The 18,726-nt window shown below is 41.9% G+C and overlaps 1 protein-coding gene across 7 annotated transcripts in view; it reads left to right on the forward strand.

Annotated features, from left to right (window-relative positions):
* Positions 1–491: 491 nt before the first annotated feature.
* Positions 492–18,726, forward strand: part of dse (dermatan sulfate epimerase) — an 81,497-nt gene continuing 63,262 nt past the window's right edge. The window contains exon 1 of one of the 7 annotated variants that reach the window (XM_067984707.1): positions 492–909. The gene's annotated coding sequence lies outside the window, so the exon portion shown is untranslated. The other 6 variants (XM_067984699.1, XM_067984703.1, XM_067984704.1 and 3 more) reach the window with 6 other exon arrangements.

The raw sequence follows: 18,726 nt of genomic DNA on the forward strand, positions 1-18,726 counted from the left end.
TACTCAGATTCAGTCTCATTAATACTGATCGTCACCTTCCCGCCTGCTCTTTGCCCATTGTCAGCTCCTCTGTCTCCTTTATCCCCTTAAGTGCCTCATTGTTCCTCCACTCTGACCCTAATTTGTTCGCACCTTTTCCCCAAGCCGTGTTTCACCTAACCGCACGTTACTTCACCTCTCTCTCCAAATTGCGAATACCTAAGTGTTAATTCTAGCTGTGGAGATGCCGGTGATGGACTGGGGTTGACAATTGTAAACAATTTTACAACACCAAGTTATAGTCCAGCAATTTTATTTTAAATTCACAAGTTAATTCTAGCTACCCGCGCCGGCATGAGATTTTGTTCAAGTTTAGGGGAAGGTGAACAAAGCTCGAAAGCTGTACGGGTGATTTTCATTTTGAAATGTGTAAACTGCATGCACGTTAACTCCCACTTAATCTGTTTAAAAATGTTGTTTTGTTCAATCTGCGTTGGACCGCATCAGCCTGACTGGTTGGAGGTCTCTCTGCAGATCTTCCCGTTGATCGGAGCTCCCTGGATTTCAGTAGTGCCCCCGTCCTAACCCTGTCCCCACTCCCTCCTCCCTCTCCTCCTCCTCCTCCTCACTCCCTCCCCCTCTCCCACCACCACTCAGACACAAATCTGCTGCTGGTGACGTTGTCCTTCCTCCCCCCCCCCCCCCACTCCCTCCTCTTCTCACTTTTCACTAAAAGCTCCCGCTTTCACGATCAGCTGAAATGCACCGTCTTTGAGAATTGCAAGCAGCAGCGACCGGCGCCTTTTCTTGCCTCCGACCCCCTTCCCTCCCTCCCTCCCCACTCCCCTTCTCCTCCTCCTGGGAGCGCTGCTGAGGGAGAAAAAAAACCATCATCCATCGGGATCCACGGCGGAAATTTTTTAAAAAAAGGTAACAGGAATTTCGAGAGTTGTGAGAGAGGGAATTTCGTGCACGGTCTCCTTGGGGTTTCCCCCCCCCCCCCTCTTTTCAATCCCAGTCTGAAGGAGATGCTCCGAGGATGGTGCTGCGGGACTGGCAGAGCGAGAGCGAACTCTGTCCCGGGAATGACCAGGGGCACCGAGCGGCTCCAGCCCACCCTCCTCCTCCTCCTCTCCCTGCCCCTCGGGCTGTGCCTGTGTTGCTGGGCGAAACTTGCTGCAAATATTCAAAGTCCGCTCTCGTTGCACACAACGGGTTAAATTGGTTTTTTTTTTAACGGGAATCTGCTCAATCTCAGCCGAACCTGTTTTTGGAAGTCCCAGGTTTATAAAGTAACCGGGGAGAGGAGCGGTAGTTGGAGGCTAACTAGCTGCTGTTCACCGATACCTTTCGGGAAGGGAGCCGGGAGTCTTCGCCCCGACTATTTTAAGATAAGCCCGGGCGGGGGTTGTGCCGGGAGACCACGACCAGGGATTTCGTCCTGTGCCCCGAGGTCTGATTTTAACCGTGCTCCCGATCCCTCAACTCTCTTGTGGGTGGAAACCATCAACAGCTGCAGTGGTCATTCAGAAAAGCAGAAACCCAAGAGTGTGCGGTGGGGAAAGTGACAGGTTTGTGTCCCAGTGACAGGTTTGTGTCCCAGTGACAGCTTTCTCCCCAGTGCCAGTGATCGCCGATCGTTTTAAAGGGGATTCGGTGCACTTTCATGGAAACTTGGAGCCGCAAACAAATTAAATCTTTGTTTGTTTGCTTTTGGATGGAGTTACAATAAACTGACACATGCTTAGTTGTTAGGCTTTGAAGAAACTTTTTATTAACCCTTTAATTACCGGTTTATTACTTTTTTTCCCCCTCCAAGAAATATTAATTAGCTGAAAAGTCTACTGTAGAAATAGTGGAAATGAAAATGTATGGCAGTAACAGCCTTTTTATTAAGGACATCTTTCTCCAACTGAACAACATGAGTATAGAGCTATAGAAGCTTACGTTACAGAAGGAGACCTTTCGGCTCATTGTGTCTGTGCGGGTATTTTGCTAGTGTGTAACCATGAGGGTTGTGTAGCACAAAGGCATGTCATAATTTTCTAGCAGGCCATACTGAATAAGACCAAGGTGATGCGCATATAGTGCTTTAATGGTTAAAGCAGCGATTTTCAAATTGGAATCCATTATTAAGGAAGTGGTAACAGGGCACTTAGAACATCATAATATGGTTAGAGGGAGTCAACATTCTTTTATAAAAGGGAAGTTGTGTTTGACATCGATTAGATTTTCTTTGAGGGTGTAACTAGCAGGGTAGATAAAGGGGAACCTGTGGATGTAGTATATTTGGATTTTCAAAAACATTCAATAAGATGCCACATAAAAGGTTGTTACACAAGATAAGGGCTCATGGGGTTGGGGGTAACATTAGCATGGATAGAGAATTGGTTAACGAACCGAAAATAGAGTAGGGATAAACGGGTCATTTTCAGGTTGGCAGGCTGTAACTAGTGGGGTGCCGCAAGGATCAGTGTTTGGGCCTCAGCTATTTACAACCTATATTAATAACTTTGATGAAGGGACCCAGTATAGTGTATCCAAGTTTGTTGTTGATACAAAGCTAGGTGGGAAAGTGTGTCCTCACAGCTTAGAGGCTGCAAAGGGGTATGGACAGGTTAAGTGAGTGGGCAAGAAGGTGGCAGATGGAGTATAATGTGGGGAAATGTGAAGTTATTCACTTTGATAGGAAGAATAGAAAAACAGTTTTCTTAAATGGTGAGAAGCTATTAAAAGTCGGTGTCCTGAGAGACTTGGGTGTCCTGGTACAAGAAACACAAAAGGTTACCATACAGGTAGAGCAAGCAGTTAGGAAGGCAAATGGCATGTTGGCCTTTATTGCAAGGGGGTTGGAGTACAAGATTAAGGAAGTCTTACTACAATTGTACAGGGCTTTGGTGAGACCTCAGCTGGAGTACTGCGTACAGATTTGGCCTCCTTATCTAAAGAAGGATATACTTGCATTAAAGGCGGTGCAATGAAGGTCCACTAGATTGATTCCTGGGATGAGAGGTTTGTCCTGTGAGGAAAGGTTGAGTAGAATGGACCTATGCTCTCGAGTTTAGAAGAATGAGGTGATCTCATTGAAACATATAAGATTCTGAGGGGGCTTGACAGGGTAGAGGCTGAGAGATTGTTTCCCCTGCCTGGAGAGTATAGAACTAGAGGGCATAGTTGCAGGATAAGGGGTCAGCCATTTAAGACTGAGATGAGGAGGAATTTCTTCACTCAGAGGGTTGTGAATCTTTGGAATTCTCTATCCCAGAGGGCTGCGGATGCTGAGTCGTTGAGTATGTTCAAGGCTGTGATAGATAAATTTTTGGACTCCAGGGAAAGCAAGGGATATGGGGATCGGGCAGGAAAGTGGAGTCGAGGTTGAAGATCAGCCATGATCTGATTGAATGGCGGAGCAGGCTCAAGGGGCCGTTTGACCTGCTCCTATTTCTTATGTTTTTATGTAAATTATTTTGTGTCGGAGACCCTTTGGAATTACTAATGTACTCCCAGGGTCTCGTGTCCTAACTTCCAAAAGACTGTGTCAGATACCCAAAGAGAAATAGTGCCATTATGCAGGAAGTGTTTTGTTAGTATACAACAATGGAATTAATGTGCTATGTCAACAACAACAATGTGCATTTATATAGCGACTTTAACATAGAGAAACGTCACAAAGCACTTCACAGGAGCGTTATCGAACAAAATTTTACGCCAAGCCACATAAAGCGATATTAGGACAGGTGACCGAAAGTTTGTTCAAAGAGGTAGGTTTTAAGGAGCATCTTAAAGGAGGAGAGCAAGGCAATGAGGTTTAAGGAGGGAATTCCAGAGCTTAGGGCCTAGGCTGCTGAAGGCACGGCCACCAACGATGGAGCAAAGAAAATCAAGGAGATGCAAAGTCCATAATTTCAGGAGTGCAGAGATCTCGGAGGGTTGTAAGGCTGGAAAAGGATACAGATATAGGGAGAGCAAGGCCATGGAGGGATTTTAAAATCGAGGCATTGCCGGACCCGGAGCCAATGTAGGTCTGTGAACACGGGTGTTGGGTGAAACGGGACTTGGTGCGAGTTAGGATATGGTCAGCAGAGTTTTGGATGAGCTCAAGTTTATGGAGGGTGCATGGTGGGAGGCTGGTCAGGGGAGCTTTGGAATAGTCGAGTCTAGAGATAACAAAGGCATGAATGAAGGTTTCAGTAGCAGATGAGGTGAGGCAGGGTGGAAATGGCCGATATTACGGATGACTTGGACTTGGTTGCACAGGTCACAATTTCAAAATTTGCAGATGACACAAAACTTGGAAGTGTAGTAAACAGTGAGGGGAATAGTAATAGACTTCACGAGGACGTAGACAGGCTGGTGGAATGGGCGGACACATGGCAGATGAAATTTCACACAGAGACTGCGAAGTGATACGTTTTGGCAGGAAGAATGAGGAGAGGCAACATAAACTAAATGGTACAATGCTAAAGGGGTGCAGGAACAGAGAGAACTGGGGGTATATGTGCACAGATCTTTGAATGTGGCAGGACAGGTTGAGAAAGCTGTTAGAAAAGTATATGGGATCCTGGGTTTTATAAATAGAGGCATAGAATTCAAAAGCAAGGAAGTTATGTTGAAGCTTTATAAAACACTGGTTCGGCCACAGCTGAAGTATTGTGTCCAATTCTGGGCACTGCATTTTAGGAAGGATGTGACGGCCTTAGAGAGGGTGCAGAAGAGATTTACCAGAATTGTTCCAGGGATGAGGGACTTCAGTTATGTGGATAGACTGGAGAAGCTGGCGTTGTTCTCCTTAGAGCAGAGAAGGTTAAGAGGAGATTTGATAGAAGTATTCAAAATCATGAACGGTTGAGATAAAGTAAATAAAGAGAACCAGAGGACACAGATTTAAGATGATTGGCAAAAGAATCAAAGGCGACATGAGGAAAAACTTTATTACACAGCAAGTAATTATGATCTGGAATGCACTGCCTGACAGGGTGGTGGCTAGGGAACGGAGTTTGTGGCGGGGACTGAAGACAATGGCTTCGACCTTCCCAATATTTAGTTGGAGGAAATTTCTGCTCATCCAATACTGTCGGACAAGCAGCGTGACAAATCAGAGGTTGAGAGAGGTGGTGGTGAGGTAGAGCTGGGTGTTGTCAGCTACATGAGGAACCTAATATTGTGTTTTCGGATGATGTCGCCGAGCTGCAGCATGTAGATGAGAAATAGGAGGGAGCCGAGGATAGATCCTTGGGGGACTCCAGAGGTAATGGTGCGGAAGGTGAAGAGAAGCCATTACCAGTGATTCTCTGGCTACGACTGGATAGATAGGAATGGAACCAGGTGAGGGCAGTTCCATCCAGCTGGATTACGGAGGAGAGGCTTTGGAGGAGGATGGTATGGTCAACTGTGTCAAAGGATGCAGACAGGTCGAGAAGGATGAGGAGGGATAGTTTACCATGGTCAGTGTCACATAGGATGTCATTTGTGATTTTGATAAGGGCTGTTTCAGTGATTGGAGGGGTTCAAATATGGAGTTGCGGGAAAGATGAGCACGGATTTGGGAACATTACAAGAACAATCCAGAAATGATCATAGGTAGAAACCTGATGACCTCAGGGATGCATTTTCCATCCCCATTTTGAAGACTTGTATAGTTTAATGTAATGGTATGCTTCAATTCACTTTGCATAAGATTCACTGATGCTATAGCTATAATATTAACAATATGTCAAACTTAAGAAAAACTAATAATTACAGATGAAATAGCACTTCCACGGCCTGACAATGTTTCCCAGATAGCATTCTACCTGACCCAGAGACAGGCTGGAGGGAATCTGGACTGGCTGGGTCAGATGTGTGCCTCAGAAAATAAATAAACAAACAAGCTACTGCATTCCTAGAAATGTGAAAATTGTAGTAAAACGGAACTGTGGTTAATCTACTAAATAGAGATATGTTGGAAATTGCACATTGTAGAAAGCACATATAAAGGCAAATTAGTGTTTACATTTTCTGAATTATCTTTGGGTAAAGTCTTTACTTGATATTTTCTAAGGATTTTGGTGTCAAACATTAGTTTAAAAATCTTGCATGATAGGATATGTACAATAATAATTAGATTTATCCAATTTTTGGAAGTTGTACTCGCCTACAAAAGGGTTGGTAGAAACCAAAAGGAAGAGGAGAACAGGCAAGCAAGTGCTTTAAAGTAAAAGGAAAACAGTTAAAATAGAAATACTGAGTTAGATTAGATGGAACAGAAAATAAACCTGATTCCTGAGATTTGAGTGTATTTATTACTGTAATATTAAAATCAGAGTGTGAGCTGAAAATATTTTATAAAAATGGCTGGCCCAGATGTACTGTTATTTCTAAGGACTTGCTGGCTGTCTGTGGATTAATTTACCTCCCTCCTATGTTCAATTCCAAGCAAGTTTTCAACACTCATTTTAAACAAAAATAATCAGACATTTTGTAAAAATAAGTTGCAAGAAAGCCAAAATAATGTTAAAATGAATCATAGTTCTTTAGTAACTGTTTCATTTTGAAAAAGGGTGTTGATGATGAAGGAACCACTTTAAGAGATGTGGTTGCTGTGGTGACATGATCATCTCCTGCTCCAATACTGTGTGCCCTACATGTATGTGTGCCAGGGAATGTTCAGGCTTGCAGCAGTGTAGATTAGATGCTGCAGAATCTGTGTCTCAACTCATTGGTACCCAAAGCAATTTGTACTGGTCAGTTTGAGTATAGTGCTTGGTATCAGTGGAACTATAGTTCGTCTTCAGGAAAAAAAACAAGGAAATCTAGTGAAATCCTTAAAGGTCACATTTTAAGTTTGAGCAAGGTTACCCTTTGAATCATACCCCAGGAAGGAAAATAGCACTTACATGAGTGATGGAGGGGAGAAAGCTCACAGGAGAATAAAGAAAAACAACTTTTAAAAGTGCATGGCCATGTACATCTAACAAATTATTGACTTAATAAGTAAACATTGCACTTCTGCTTTACGTTATTCAGTTTCTGGAATTATCATCATCCCTATTCACATTATCCAGTTGTATGAGATGTCTCAATAACTATTTGTGTTACAACACTAATTAGTCAATCTCTCTCACTGCCTGTGTTGTACTGTACATGCTGACTTTTAATTTTCACCTTCTGTGAACATTTTTAGAAAGAGAGCAATGTATCTCATGTGCTGTTGCTTTTGGTGAATCAGAGGATACGTTGCTTTATAAAACTAGTTCACTAAGGCTTGACGGGAACTATCCCTTCTGTTCCCAGCAAAGCCAGAAATCTCTGCTATGACACAGTTTCTCTTTTTTTCCCTCTGCTCCCATGGCAACATTCCCTCCTCAAAAAATCCTCCCTTGACCCCTCTGTCCTTACTAACTATTGTCCCATCTCCAATTTCCCTTTCCTCTCCAAGCTCCTTGATTATGTTGTTGCGTTGCAAATCCTTGCCTATCTCTATTCCTTGCTTGAATCCCATTAATCAGTTTCCTTCCCTCCCACAACACTGAAATGGCCCTAACCCAAGTCATGAACAGTATTCTCTGTGACTGTGACCATAGTACATTGTCCCTCCTCATCTTCCTTGATCTTTCTGCCTTCTTTGAAATGGCTATGTGCACCATCATCCTCCAACAGCTCTCCTATGTTGCCCAGCGTGGTGAGCCTGCCCTCACTTGATTCCACTCTTACCTATCTGATCATAGTCAGAGCAGCTCAAATAATAGCTTCTTTTCCAAGTTCCACTCCACCACATAGGAAATCCCCCAAGGATCCATCCTTTGACCCCTCCTCTTCCTTATCAACGTGATGCCCCTTGACAACATCATCTGCAGACATGGTCTCAGTTTTCACATGTATGTTGGTGATACCCAGCTCTACCTTTTTCACCACCTTTCTCAACCCCCCTCCACAGTCTCTATGCTATCAGAGTGCTTATACAACATCTAGCCTTAGGTGAGCACCCCAGCTCAACTTTGGGAAGACTGGATATTGCTATAGTAGTGGACCGAAGTTTGTGCAGGATAAGAAAGGCAGAATGGAGAAGTTTCTATTTTTTGGAATGATGCAATTAATAGAGTTTTAACACATGAGATACTCATTTATGTAATATGAAAAAAATAAGCTGTATTGATATTCTCAGGTGTTCTGGAAAAGTATTATTATAGATTGAGTTAGTAGAGTAAGACCTTCAAGGCAGCTGTCTTGTTTTGAGCAGTATACGTTCTCTTATGTTCAGACTTTCACCTCTACAAACTTGTGGTGCTTCTTCAACTTTCTCAGCATATGCTACAATTGACAATGATTACCTGCAAACAATAATTTGTAAGGACAGAACACTGCACCAGTGGCTGCATCATTATAGTAATTGCAGCTTTTATGGTCTGTAACCTAGAGTAAACTGGAGATCCCCAACGGCAATGTCCGAGTGCGTTGTAAACTGCAATACAAATCTTTTCACGGATTGAGGTTTAAAGTTATTTAAAACTGAAATACTTTGTGCGAATGTCACCATTTTTCTCTCCCAGGTTTCATTATGAATCCATTTTCTGGCAGAGAAGGAAGAATTAAATTGAAAATCCTCCTCCTTATTTACAAATTACTCCATGCCTTTACAATCCCCACCCCCCGTCCCCCCCACTACCTCTTCAAGCATACAAAGCAGCTTGTATCCTTTTTGTCTTTGGTTTCCTGCCTGCTCATGATCCTCCCTCCACTCCAACTTTGGTGGCTGTGCCATGAGTTGCCTTGGCCCTACTCTCTGGTACTCCCCTTCAGCTTAATATATCTGCCCACCTTCAAAATTCCCCATGAGAAAATAGGTTTTAAATCATCTCCCCTACTACTCAGCATCCCTTCTGCCTGTTTGAAGTGTCTGTCTAAAGAGCTACAGTTTATCAAACTGAAAGATGACAGTTTGTAAAACAAAGTTGCAACTTTATCTGTTTTTCCAAAAATAGTCCACTAAACAGCAATACAAACACATACAGTAAGTCTTTATTTTCTGAGGGAATCCACGATTTTAAAAATAGCATTTACCGTTGTAACACAAATGGACGACATTTGATAGTGCTGCATTTGCGCTGTTTTACGCCAGTTTTATGTTCCGGTGTAGACTAATGAGCTCCGCGGGAAGTTTGGGCAAAAGTTCCAGTCAGCAGATGGGTGCAGAAAATGGAGTAAATTTCGGCACAATGCCTGTGTAAGTGCAATCCAGGAAATTTGACGCAATTGTCTCACTTCAACTTTCAAGCAGAATGGGAGCTAACACACCAATCCTACTGACAGAGTCAAATGCTCAAGCGTGTGATAACATGCTTAAAAGTAACAACTAATTAAAAGAAGTAGGAGATGGGTAAACGAATTACATGGTGCATTAATAAGGGCAGGGTACCTGAAATTTTCTAGGAATAATCAATTAGGTAGTTTTGGTTACTCTTATTGTCAAGGGTGATATGTTGAATAAGAGAGTCATGAGTGAAGGCTGGCTTGAAAAAAATATGAAAACATGATTGTGTTCTAGAGCTTCAGGATTTTGCTCAGTTTAATTAGGTGTGCCTGCCCCTGGTCCATCCCATGTGATTTCTAGTGTAACTAGAGCATCGTTAATTCTGGGCATTCTATTCCATATGCAGTACATATAAAGATGCAGGTTTTGGACCATAGGAGACTTTGTCTGCTCAGTCACCATGAACACAAAACGGAATTGTGGGGAAACACGTTTTTTTTTTGCAAACTCGTTAAGAACAAATATAACTCAGTTAACACTTGACATAGTTGCCTGCTTTCTTCTGTGAAGACCTTTTGGAGTCAAAAGCAGTGTCCCAACCAGATGACATGAGTTTCTGTCAAGCACCTGTTTTGAATTGGCTGAAAGACTAGGGGGGCAACTCAATTGCAGCAGACCAGTTCTGTATGTTAGATCCTACAGATGAGTGACAGTTTTATTTAATTGTGAAAAATATATATTTGATTTCCTTTGTCACACAACTATTCAGTTACATAGAATTTCATGCATAGAAACAGGCCATTCCACCCAACTGGTCTATGAAGGTGTTTATGCTCCAGGTGAGCCTCCTCACACCCTACTTCATCTAACCCGATCAGCATATCTTTCTATTCCTTTCTCATGTATTTATCTAACTTCCTCTTAAATACATCTATGCTATTTGCCTCAACTACTTCATGTGGTAGCAAATTCCACATTCTAACCACTCTCTGGGTAAAGAAGTTTCTCCTGAATTTTTTATTGGATTTATGACCCCTAGTTCTGGTCTCCCCCACAAGTGGAAACATCTTCTCTATGACTACCCTTTCAAACCCCTTCATAATTTTGAAGACCTCTGTTAGGTCACCCCTCAGCCTTCTCTTTTCTACAGAAAAGAGCTCCAGCCTGTTTACTCTTTCCTGATAGTTATAACCTCTCAGTTCAGGTGTCTTCCTTGTAAATCTTTTTTGTAGTGCCTCTGAATCCTTTTTGTAAATGGGGACCAAAACACAGCACTCCAAGTGTGGTCTAACCAAGGATCTATACAAGTTTAACATAACCTCTCTTTTTAATTCTATTCCTCTAGAAATGAACCCCAGTGCTTTGTTGGCATTTGTTATGTCCTTGTTAACCTACATTGCTACTTTTAATAATTTGTGTGGCATCACCCTTTTAGTGAAGTGTAATGTCGGTCGTTAGTTTTGTATAACCTAGGAGCTGCAAGTTAAATATTCTGTTATCAAGTGAAATTTGGTGTATTGTTTTTCTGCTACATTTTGTTTTTAGTTCATAATCTGAATTGCAAGGTCTGAAAGCTTATTTATTCTTCTACTCTGATGCCTAGGAAAACACCAGAGAGGTCATGCTGATCCCAATGAAATAATTACAGAAACAAGGGTTTCAGTTTGTCCCCTAGAGCTCTATATTACTAGATATGCACATAATATATTCAGACTTCAGTTATTAGGGAGTGAGGGTTCACTTCTGGGAATGGTCTTTGGTGCTGGGCACAAGAAATATCAGAAGAAACCCTAAAAATGTAACTGGGATAATCATCTAAAAGACTGAGCCCCCCCCTTTCACCAACTCACCTGTCCAGTTGTGCACTATGTCATGGCCCAGTAGATCATCTTCTTTTCCTCTGCATTATCTTAACTCCCATGGAAATCCAACCATGCATTTGCTGATATTGTATTCTGCAGCAACAGAAAGAAACTCTGGACAAAGCAGATAGAACAGGGGTAATTTTATGAGTCATCTTACTAGCTGGCAGCACATATCAGAGAATTTGTGTACACAGACATTGCGGACTGATAAATGCCAACACCTTAATTCCCTTGTGCGCGTGTGTTTATTTTTGACACCAGTGCTTCCCCTTGATGAAAGTGTACCCAGTGTGTTTTCTCTAGAATTGATTCTAATATTCCTTTTCAGTGCTTCACCTGTAGGAGTGAGCTGGCCAACTTGTGCTGCATCATTAAATGGTCCTGCAATTAGTTCCATCAAGTCTGATGCCAGACTTTGCAGGGTGTTTTGAATAGTGTCTGACTACGTATGAATATACACAAGTGACGGGCAACAGAAGAGCAGCTGGTCTATCAAGCCTGCCCACACAATGATGGCTGGAGCATCATGACTATACACTTCCTTATCTGCAGAATCCCGGCCCCCCGCCCCACCCCCATAGCCACGTAATCTCCTGAGAGAGGCAAAAAAACCCAAGGCCAATAAGGGAAAAAATACTCTGTAAAATTCCTCTCCGACCCCCTCAGGCGAACGAAACCAGTCCAGGGGATCATGTGGGCCAAGTGTTATCTGTAAAGGCACTTACCTTCTATATGATGCAACGATGATCGAGAGTGATCATGCTCAGATAGAACATTTTATAAGCATGCTGATTCTTGGACACAGAAGAGGAATCTATCTAATGCTGGCTGCATGACACCCCTTCAGATATTACTTACATGGCAATATATTCTGTGCCAGGATATCATGCTTGCGTGTATGCCTGAGTGACAGTGAATGAGTAGGTAGAGAAGAAAAAGTCCTAGCCCTGAGCCTGGGTAAACTCTACCCCATTTCCTATATATTCTCATTCCTAAGCATTTTGAAAAAGGCTGTCAAGGATTTACTGTTGCAGGTCAGTCTCCCAGTTCAGATCTGCTCATTCTGTTTTGTGTAACCATGTCCTGCAAGCAGAGAAGTAGTGTTGAGGTGTTGGAAGTGCCCATCCTTCAGCCCATGTGTGAGTACATGAAAATGCATTGTGTTGTAACGTTTTGTTAGAAAGATTTGTTGCATGAAGTGTTTTTAAGACCTTAATGTCCCGAGAGTTTCAGTGATAAGTTACAACCAATATTTGTCTTGCTGTAGCCTGTTTATGCAGAGTAAGCATTCAAAGTGTTTGTATTGTAGTCTGAGTGATTTAAATGTGGCACCGTTCATTGTGTAACAGTGCAAGGAAGCAGTTTGTGATATTCATACTTTGTCCATTTTCAAAGGACTGATGCATAGCCTTACCTTGGCTGAATTCCTTAAATTTGGAAACTTTTTTTGGATTGGCATGTTGCGCCATCTCCTGCCAGGCTCACTTATGTGGAATGCCAAACAGCACCTCAGCTGCTGCATCCATAAACATGGGTTGGGCTGCTCTACAATTTCATTGCACAAAATACGACAACATTTTAACTTTATTTGTTTCCAGAAAGTCCCTTTTGAAAACACTGCTGCACTTCCAAAAGCTCCTCATAACACATTCCCAAATCTGCATGCTCCCAACAATTTTTGGATTGCAAAAAGGGAGCTCATGCTCGGTGTCTAATTGGGATCATCCCCAAAAGATTCATCATGGTCGACCACGATGTGCTACTCATCCACATTCCTTAGTTTGCATAAAATCTATACCATGATGGATACATGTGCATTTCCAACAGGTAGCAATCAGGACCAATTTTCTCCTCAACCAAGAGGTGCTTAGTGCAATTGTAAAAGCCGTACCACTGCTTCGGCTGAGATCAAATTACAACATAGACCGGACATCAAACCTAGTCTTTGTGGCTCAGCCACTTGCTGGATAAATTCACGGAGTCACTGGGGGAGTTCTTGTTTTTTTTGAATGAATCTTTTCATTTGTTTTTTCTGCACATCAGTGTGTTTACATGCATTGAATACATTCCATTCTCATACTAGTGTATTTGAACTGGGAATCAATATTTGGGAAAACATTTACAGTGCCTTTTCCCAGTGAGATTTTATTATGTCTGGTGAAGGGGGAGTCACTCTTTCACAATGACATCTGTGCCACAGATAAACACTTTAATATGTAACAGATGCAGAATTGCAGTCGCATATCCATGAAAAAAATTGACCTATATAAAAATATGAAAAAGAAAAAAGGGAGAGAAGTATGACCATTGATTTTTAAAAATATTTTTTCAAAATATCTTAACAATTTAATTGTTTCCATATTTTTCTTTGTGCTATCTCTGATATACACAGAAAAACACAGGGAATAAATTCAAGAATCATAGCATTAAAGCAGGGCTGCATGAATAGTCACTGTAGTGAAGATACAACTATGTTACAGATGAAGTATTCTGTAGATGTAAACACACTTGGGGTGACATTGCACTGACTGATATTAACATAACAAAAGCGTAACCGTGTTCATATGAAATTCCTCTGTTCGCTGTTTAAGAAAGACATTAGGGCTGATTTTCATTCTCTCTGCCCAGTAAGAACGGGGCGGCAGCAGCCTTAAAATCGGAGTGCTGTACTTACTGCCCTCTTCCCGCTCCAAACCCCTCTGTTGCCAGTTTGCCCAGTGCCTTCACAAAGGCAGCTCAGGTGTCCGCCTGAAGCAGATGGAGGCTTCAATAAAGTATGCAAATCGGTGTCCTATGACATACATAGGACCCTGATTGCAATTTTGAGTTACGAATGAGTATCCATTTTAACTGGTGAGCGAACTAACCAGCGGTCCTTAAAGGGATAAAACGGCCCAGGAAATACCTAATTTTTTTTTTAGTGGAGCCAGGATGAGCAGCAGTACTCACAAAAGAAAATCCGGGCTGCTGTCAGCCCATCCGAGGCCCCCCCTTCCAAAGATCACCTCCCCACCCCGGGATCCGGCTGTCGGCCAGCTCAACGTGGAAGCCGGACGATTTTCCACCCTCCCAGAACTGGCAAATTGCAGTGGTACATTCATTTGGTGCCCACAGCTCACTGGCAGAATGTATACGAGGCCCGGGCCTCTAAATGACTCAAGCCTCCCACTGACAAGAATAGGTAGACAGCGGGCATGATTTGCCCACCACCCGCCCCTTCGCCGCCAGTAGTTAAAATCAACGCTCTTAACTCATTTAAAATAAATAGGCAAAAGCTTTTATTAAAACAGTGGACAAAGGAATTTGACATAAGTGTGTCAGCATGTTCTGTGCTATTATTGCTCAGTGGAATGTCACTACAATTAATTGAGTATATTCCATGTTTATTACTTCAACATTTGAAAACAATTGTATTGTCTACAGAAAGCATTGCATGAGCCTTGGGAAATTTCAGCCCTCATAAATGTGATCAGCAATGTAAAAACAAAGGAACAATTGCCTTTTTTATCTACCCAATTTACTGAAATATCCTTCAGTATTCTGCCATTGCTAAACAAACCTGGAGAAATACTGCAAGCCTTATTAGTTGCTAGCCTAGAAATCACAAACCATCACATCAAAACCAATGAGCAAGAGGACCACCAGTTGGTCCTCTTGTGTCATCAGGACGTGACTGGTGTGCTGGGGAATGCCAGTCACGCGCCAAGCAGCAGTGTGCCGGTCGTGAAGATGATGCAGTTCTGCCGGCAGGAACGCCAGCACTGGAGCAATGGTGAGTTCGGGGAGAGGAAATCAGGAGGGGTAGGGGGTAGTGAGTGCTGGCTGGCATCAGCCCACAGGTTTAACATGGAGCATTCCTGCTCCTTCTGGCTCAACATACAAGCAAGTGAAAAATTTGTCACTTACCTTTTTGGTTGTAAACAATTTTACAACACCAAGTTATAGTCCAACGATTTTATTTTTAATCCCACAAGCTTTCGGGGGCTTTCCCCTTCCTCAGGCGGTGTGGAAAGGGGAAAGCCCCCGAAAGCTTGTGGGATTAAAAATAAAATCGTTGGACTATAACTTGGTGTTGTAAAATTGTTTACAGTTGTTAACCCCAGTCCATCACCGGCATCTCCACATCATGGCTACCTTTTTGGTGGCAGCCTCCAGCCATTCCCTTTAAAGACCACTGGTTTGACTGCAGTGCCTTTGACCAAACTAACCACAGTATGCATGACACATGCTGTGGTCAGGCACGAACCAATTTTGCAAAGGGGCCTGAAATAGGCGTTAGGCCCACATTTTGCATAGGCAGTGGGCCTAATGTTAAAAATTGGATAGCCAGATGGTGAAGGATAGAATACTAGAGCATGATCTTCAGTTGCTTCCAAGCTTTTATTCACACACAGCTCAACATTACACACCCTCCTATAAATGGATACAAGAGTCCCCAATTGATACCCACCACCTGAACAAAATTAATACTAATTGATGTAAATCACATATATACAATTAACAGATTCCCTTCTCTTTAAATAAAATTTTTAAAAATTAAACTTTATATATACAATACAAACAAAATTTCAAAAATTAAAAACTTCCATACTCTGTACAACTTATACTATTCAAAGCATTACATTGTGAGGCGCCCTCAAGCCCTCTATTAATTCCTTCGTACATGTATTTCTTTGAATAAAACAATCCGACAGTTGATGGCTTCAATCCACCCATGTAATTTTAGAGATTTCCTTTCTCTCCAGCATTTGTTTCAAGCCAGCAAGGTCAATTCGTAATCTTTTCTCACTCACATTTTTTGTAGCGTGTACATTATCCCACAATGAACGATTGTGTACATAACATTCAGTGGGTATACTATCTTCAGTACTCTCATTGTACAGAATGTCACTCGAGATATTTTCCAAATAGAATTCCATATCCACTGCGTCTACAAGAGCCAATGCTTCAGTAGCCAGAGAATAATTTTAACAACCCTTTTCATTTTCTTAGCTTCCCAAGCTAAAGAACAACACTTCTCATTCTCAACCACAATAAACACTGCGAAACCAGCTGCACTAGAATACCAATCAGGAAGATTCGCTCAAGATAACTAGCCTCATTTTCTTTGGGTCACCTAAGGATGGGAACTTAAGTACACATTTATTTATATTTAACTTTTGTAATGTTTTATTTGCCCTTAAAGCATTCTCTACTATGGGACGTTTCATTGAAGTGCTTAACTCCAACACATCAAGACTAGCATCTGGTCTAGTCTGAGTGCACAACCAGTTCAACCGACCAATCAAGCTTAGTAATTGCTCTGTCTCTTTAGATATAACATCACCTTTCTGTGATGACCTAGTACGATTAACCAGGATGGGAGTAACACTCTCTAAATAGGACTGTTGATTTAAAGTTATACCAGACCCACCCTGCTTAATATCTAAACCAATATATATAAAAGCCCCACAGGCCTGACTCCCGATTTTAAACTCTACTTTAATCTTATTTATGATGAATTTCTCAAATTCCACAGTACCACCCCAGAAGAAATCATCAACATGCATCATGAAGATGCTTGAAAGTTTTCCGTTATGGTACCAATAAAACATTGCGGGATCTGCTTTTAGTTGAACACAACCTATTTTCAGCAAAACAGATCTCACCGAAAACTACCATACCCTGGAAGCATCATTCAGGCCATATACGCATTTGTTTAGTTTCCATAGTTTTCCTTCAGCGTCTGCTGCCGTTTCAGAAACACCTCTCTCTGAGAAGTATCATCCTGCAGCAATGCGGCTTTTATGTCAATTGACCTACACTCCCATGAATATGTTGCCAAAAGAGCCAAAAAGATTTTGAAGATTACCTTTCCAGCAGTGAGAGAATCCATTCCAGCATCTGTATCACTGAATTTCTCTTCAAAACCCCTAGCTACCAACCTCATTTTGGCCCATCTGTAAGGACTTTTTCAGTACAAACCCATCTATGTGACAAAGCTGGTTAACCCTTATCTGTTACCTCAAAATAAACTCCAAATTCTTTCCAACGATCTAACTCCCTTTGTTTTGCCTCTCTTACTCGCTTATCCTCAAGTTTATTGGCAGCCACCAAAACTTCACAATCGTGAGGACTTCTGCTTCTAGTTCTGGTATGTGACTGTTCTGTGGTCTTTATTTCATTGTCTGACCTAGTCAAGCTACGTCCTCTACTTCCACTTCTTTGTAAGGACTACTACTGCGAGATCTCCCTCTTTGCTGACGTGAGATTCACTTCAGGACTCCCTATCACTACTTGTACTCTGCTTTCGTACTCTCCACTCTTTTACCCCATTCTGCCAGTCCATGGACCTCACTTATTGGCCGTCATCCTGAACATTCAAACAGTATTTAAACTTATCAGTAGCTTTGCCTGCATGTCCCAAAATTGTTGCATCCCTCCATTCATTAGTCCCTTCTAGAACATAAGTCACCCGTGTACCCTCTTTGGGTAATTGTTCTGTGGATGTGATAGCTCTGTCATGTGTTTCTTGATCACGGACATTACCACTGTCCAGCCCTTGCTCTACCTTACTCAGGAACCTTGTCAAAAAAATCATGAATATCTGAGGTACAAGTTGCCCCGTTTACTTCTATCAACTGCTCAGAGTCCAAGATTTTATCATTAATTCCAATTAATCATGATGTGGAGATGCCGGTGATGGACTGGGGTGGACAAATGTAAGGAATCTTACAACACCAGGTTATAGTCCAACAAATTTATTTTAAAATCAATCATGAGGAATGAACCTTAACAGTTTGATTACCATGTTAGACAATTACTGTCTTACCATCACGATCTATTACCGTACCAGGGCCTTTCCACCCCCTATCACCCTCTCTTTTATAGTATACCAAATCTCCTGAATTGAACTCTGCCTCATGGTCTAATACAATGCTTCAGTGCTCTACGAACTTTCTCCGATACCTCAGCCTTGATAAAAGCCTGTCTCCCTGCATGCATTGCATTTAAATGCTCAGAAAAAAATGGCACAAATTGTAGTACCTTCTAGAGCAGGACGATTATCACAAAGAACAGAAGGTAATTTGGGATTGTGCCCATAGACTGGTTGATAAGGACTATATCCTCCAACCATCTGAAGAGAATTCTTTGCAAGAACTGCCCATACAATTGACAATTTACACTCTGTTCGATCAGCCAAAATTTTATGCACCATGCTGTCAATCACAGCATGATTCCTTTCACAAAGACCATTGCTAAAAGGGCTCTCAGCTGCTGTATTCATGACGATCATATTCATATTCTCACACGTATCTCTGAACTCCATGTTAGCGAATTCACCTCCGTTATCGGTCAAAGACTTTGCTGGTGTACCAAGTCCAGTCCCTATCCATTTTTCCATAATTTTATCTAGAATAACTTTCTTCTCCTTACTATAAGTGTAAAAATACTAAATCTTGGAGCCAGGTCAATAAAATGTAAGTTGAAAACATTTCTGTCTTTGTCCCATACCTTTAGATCCATGGTAACTACCTTGTTAAAATCACGTGCTAACGGAACACTTACAATGGGACATGGGGGCGTCAGTCTATACATCATACAGATTTCACAATTCTCATTAAACTCTTTTATTAGCCTCGTATACTCATCAAATACACCTGCATATTTTAG

This window comes from Heptranchias perlo, chromosome 5 (genome assembly GCF_035084215.1).
Source record: "Heptranchias perlo isolate sHepPer1 chromosome 5, sHepPer1.hap1, whole genome shotgun sequence".
In the NCBI taxonomy this organism is placed as follows: Eukaryota; Metazoa; Chordata; class Chondrichthyes; order Hexanchiformes; family Hexanchidae; genus Heptranchias; species Heptranchias perlo.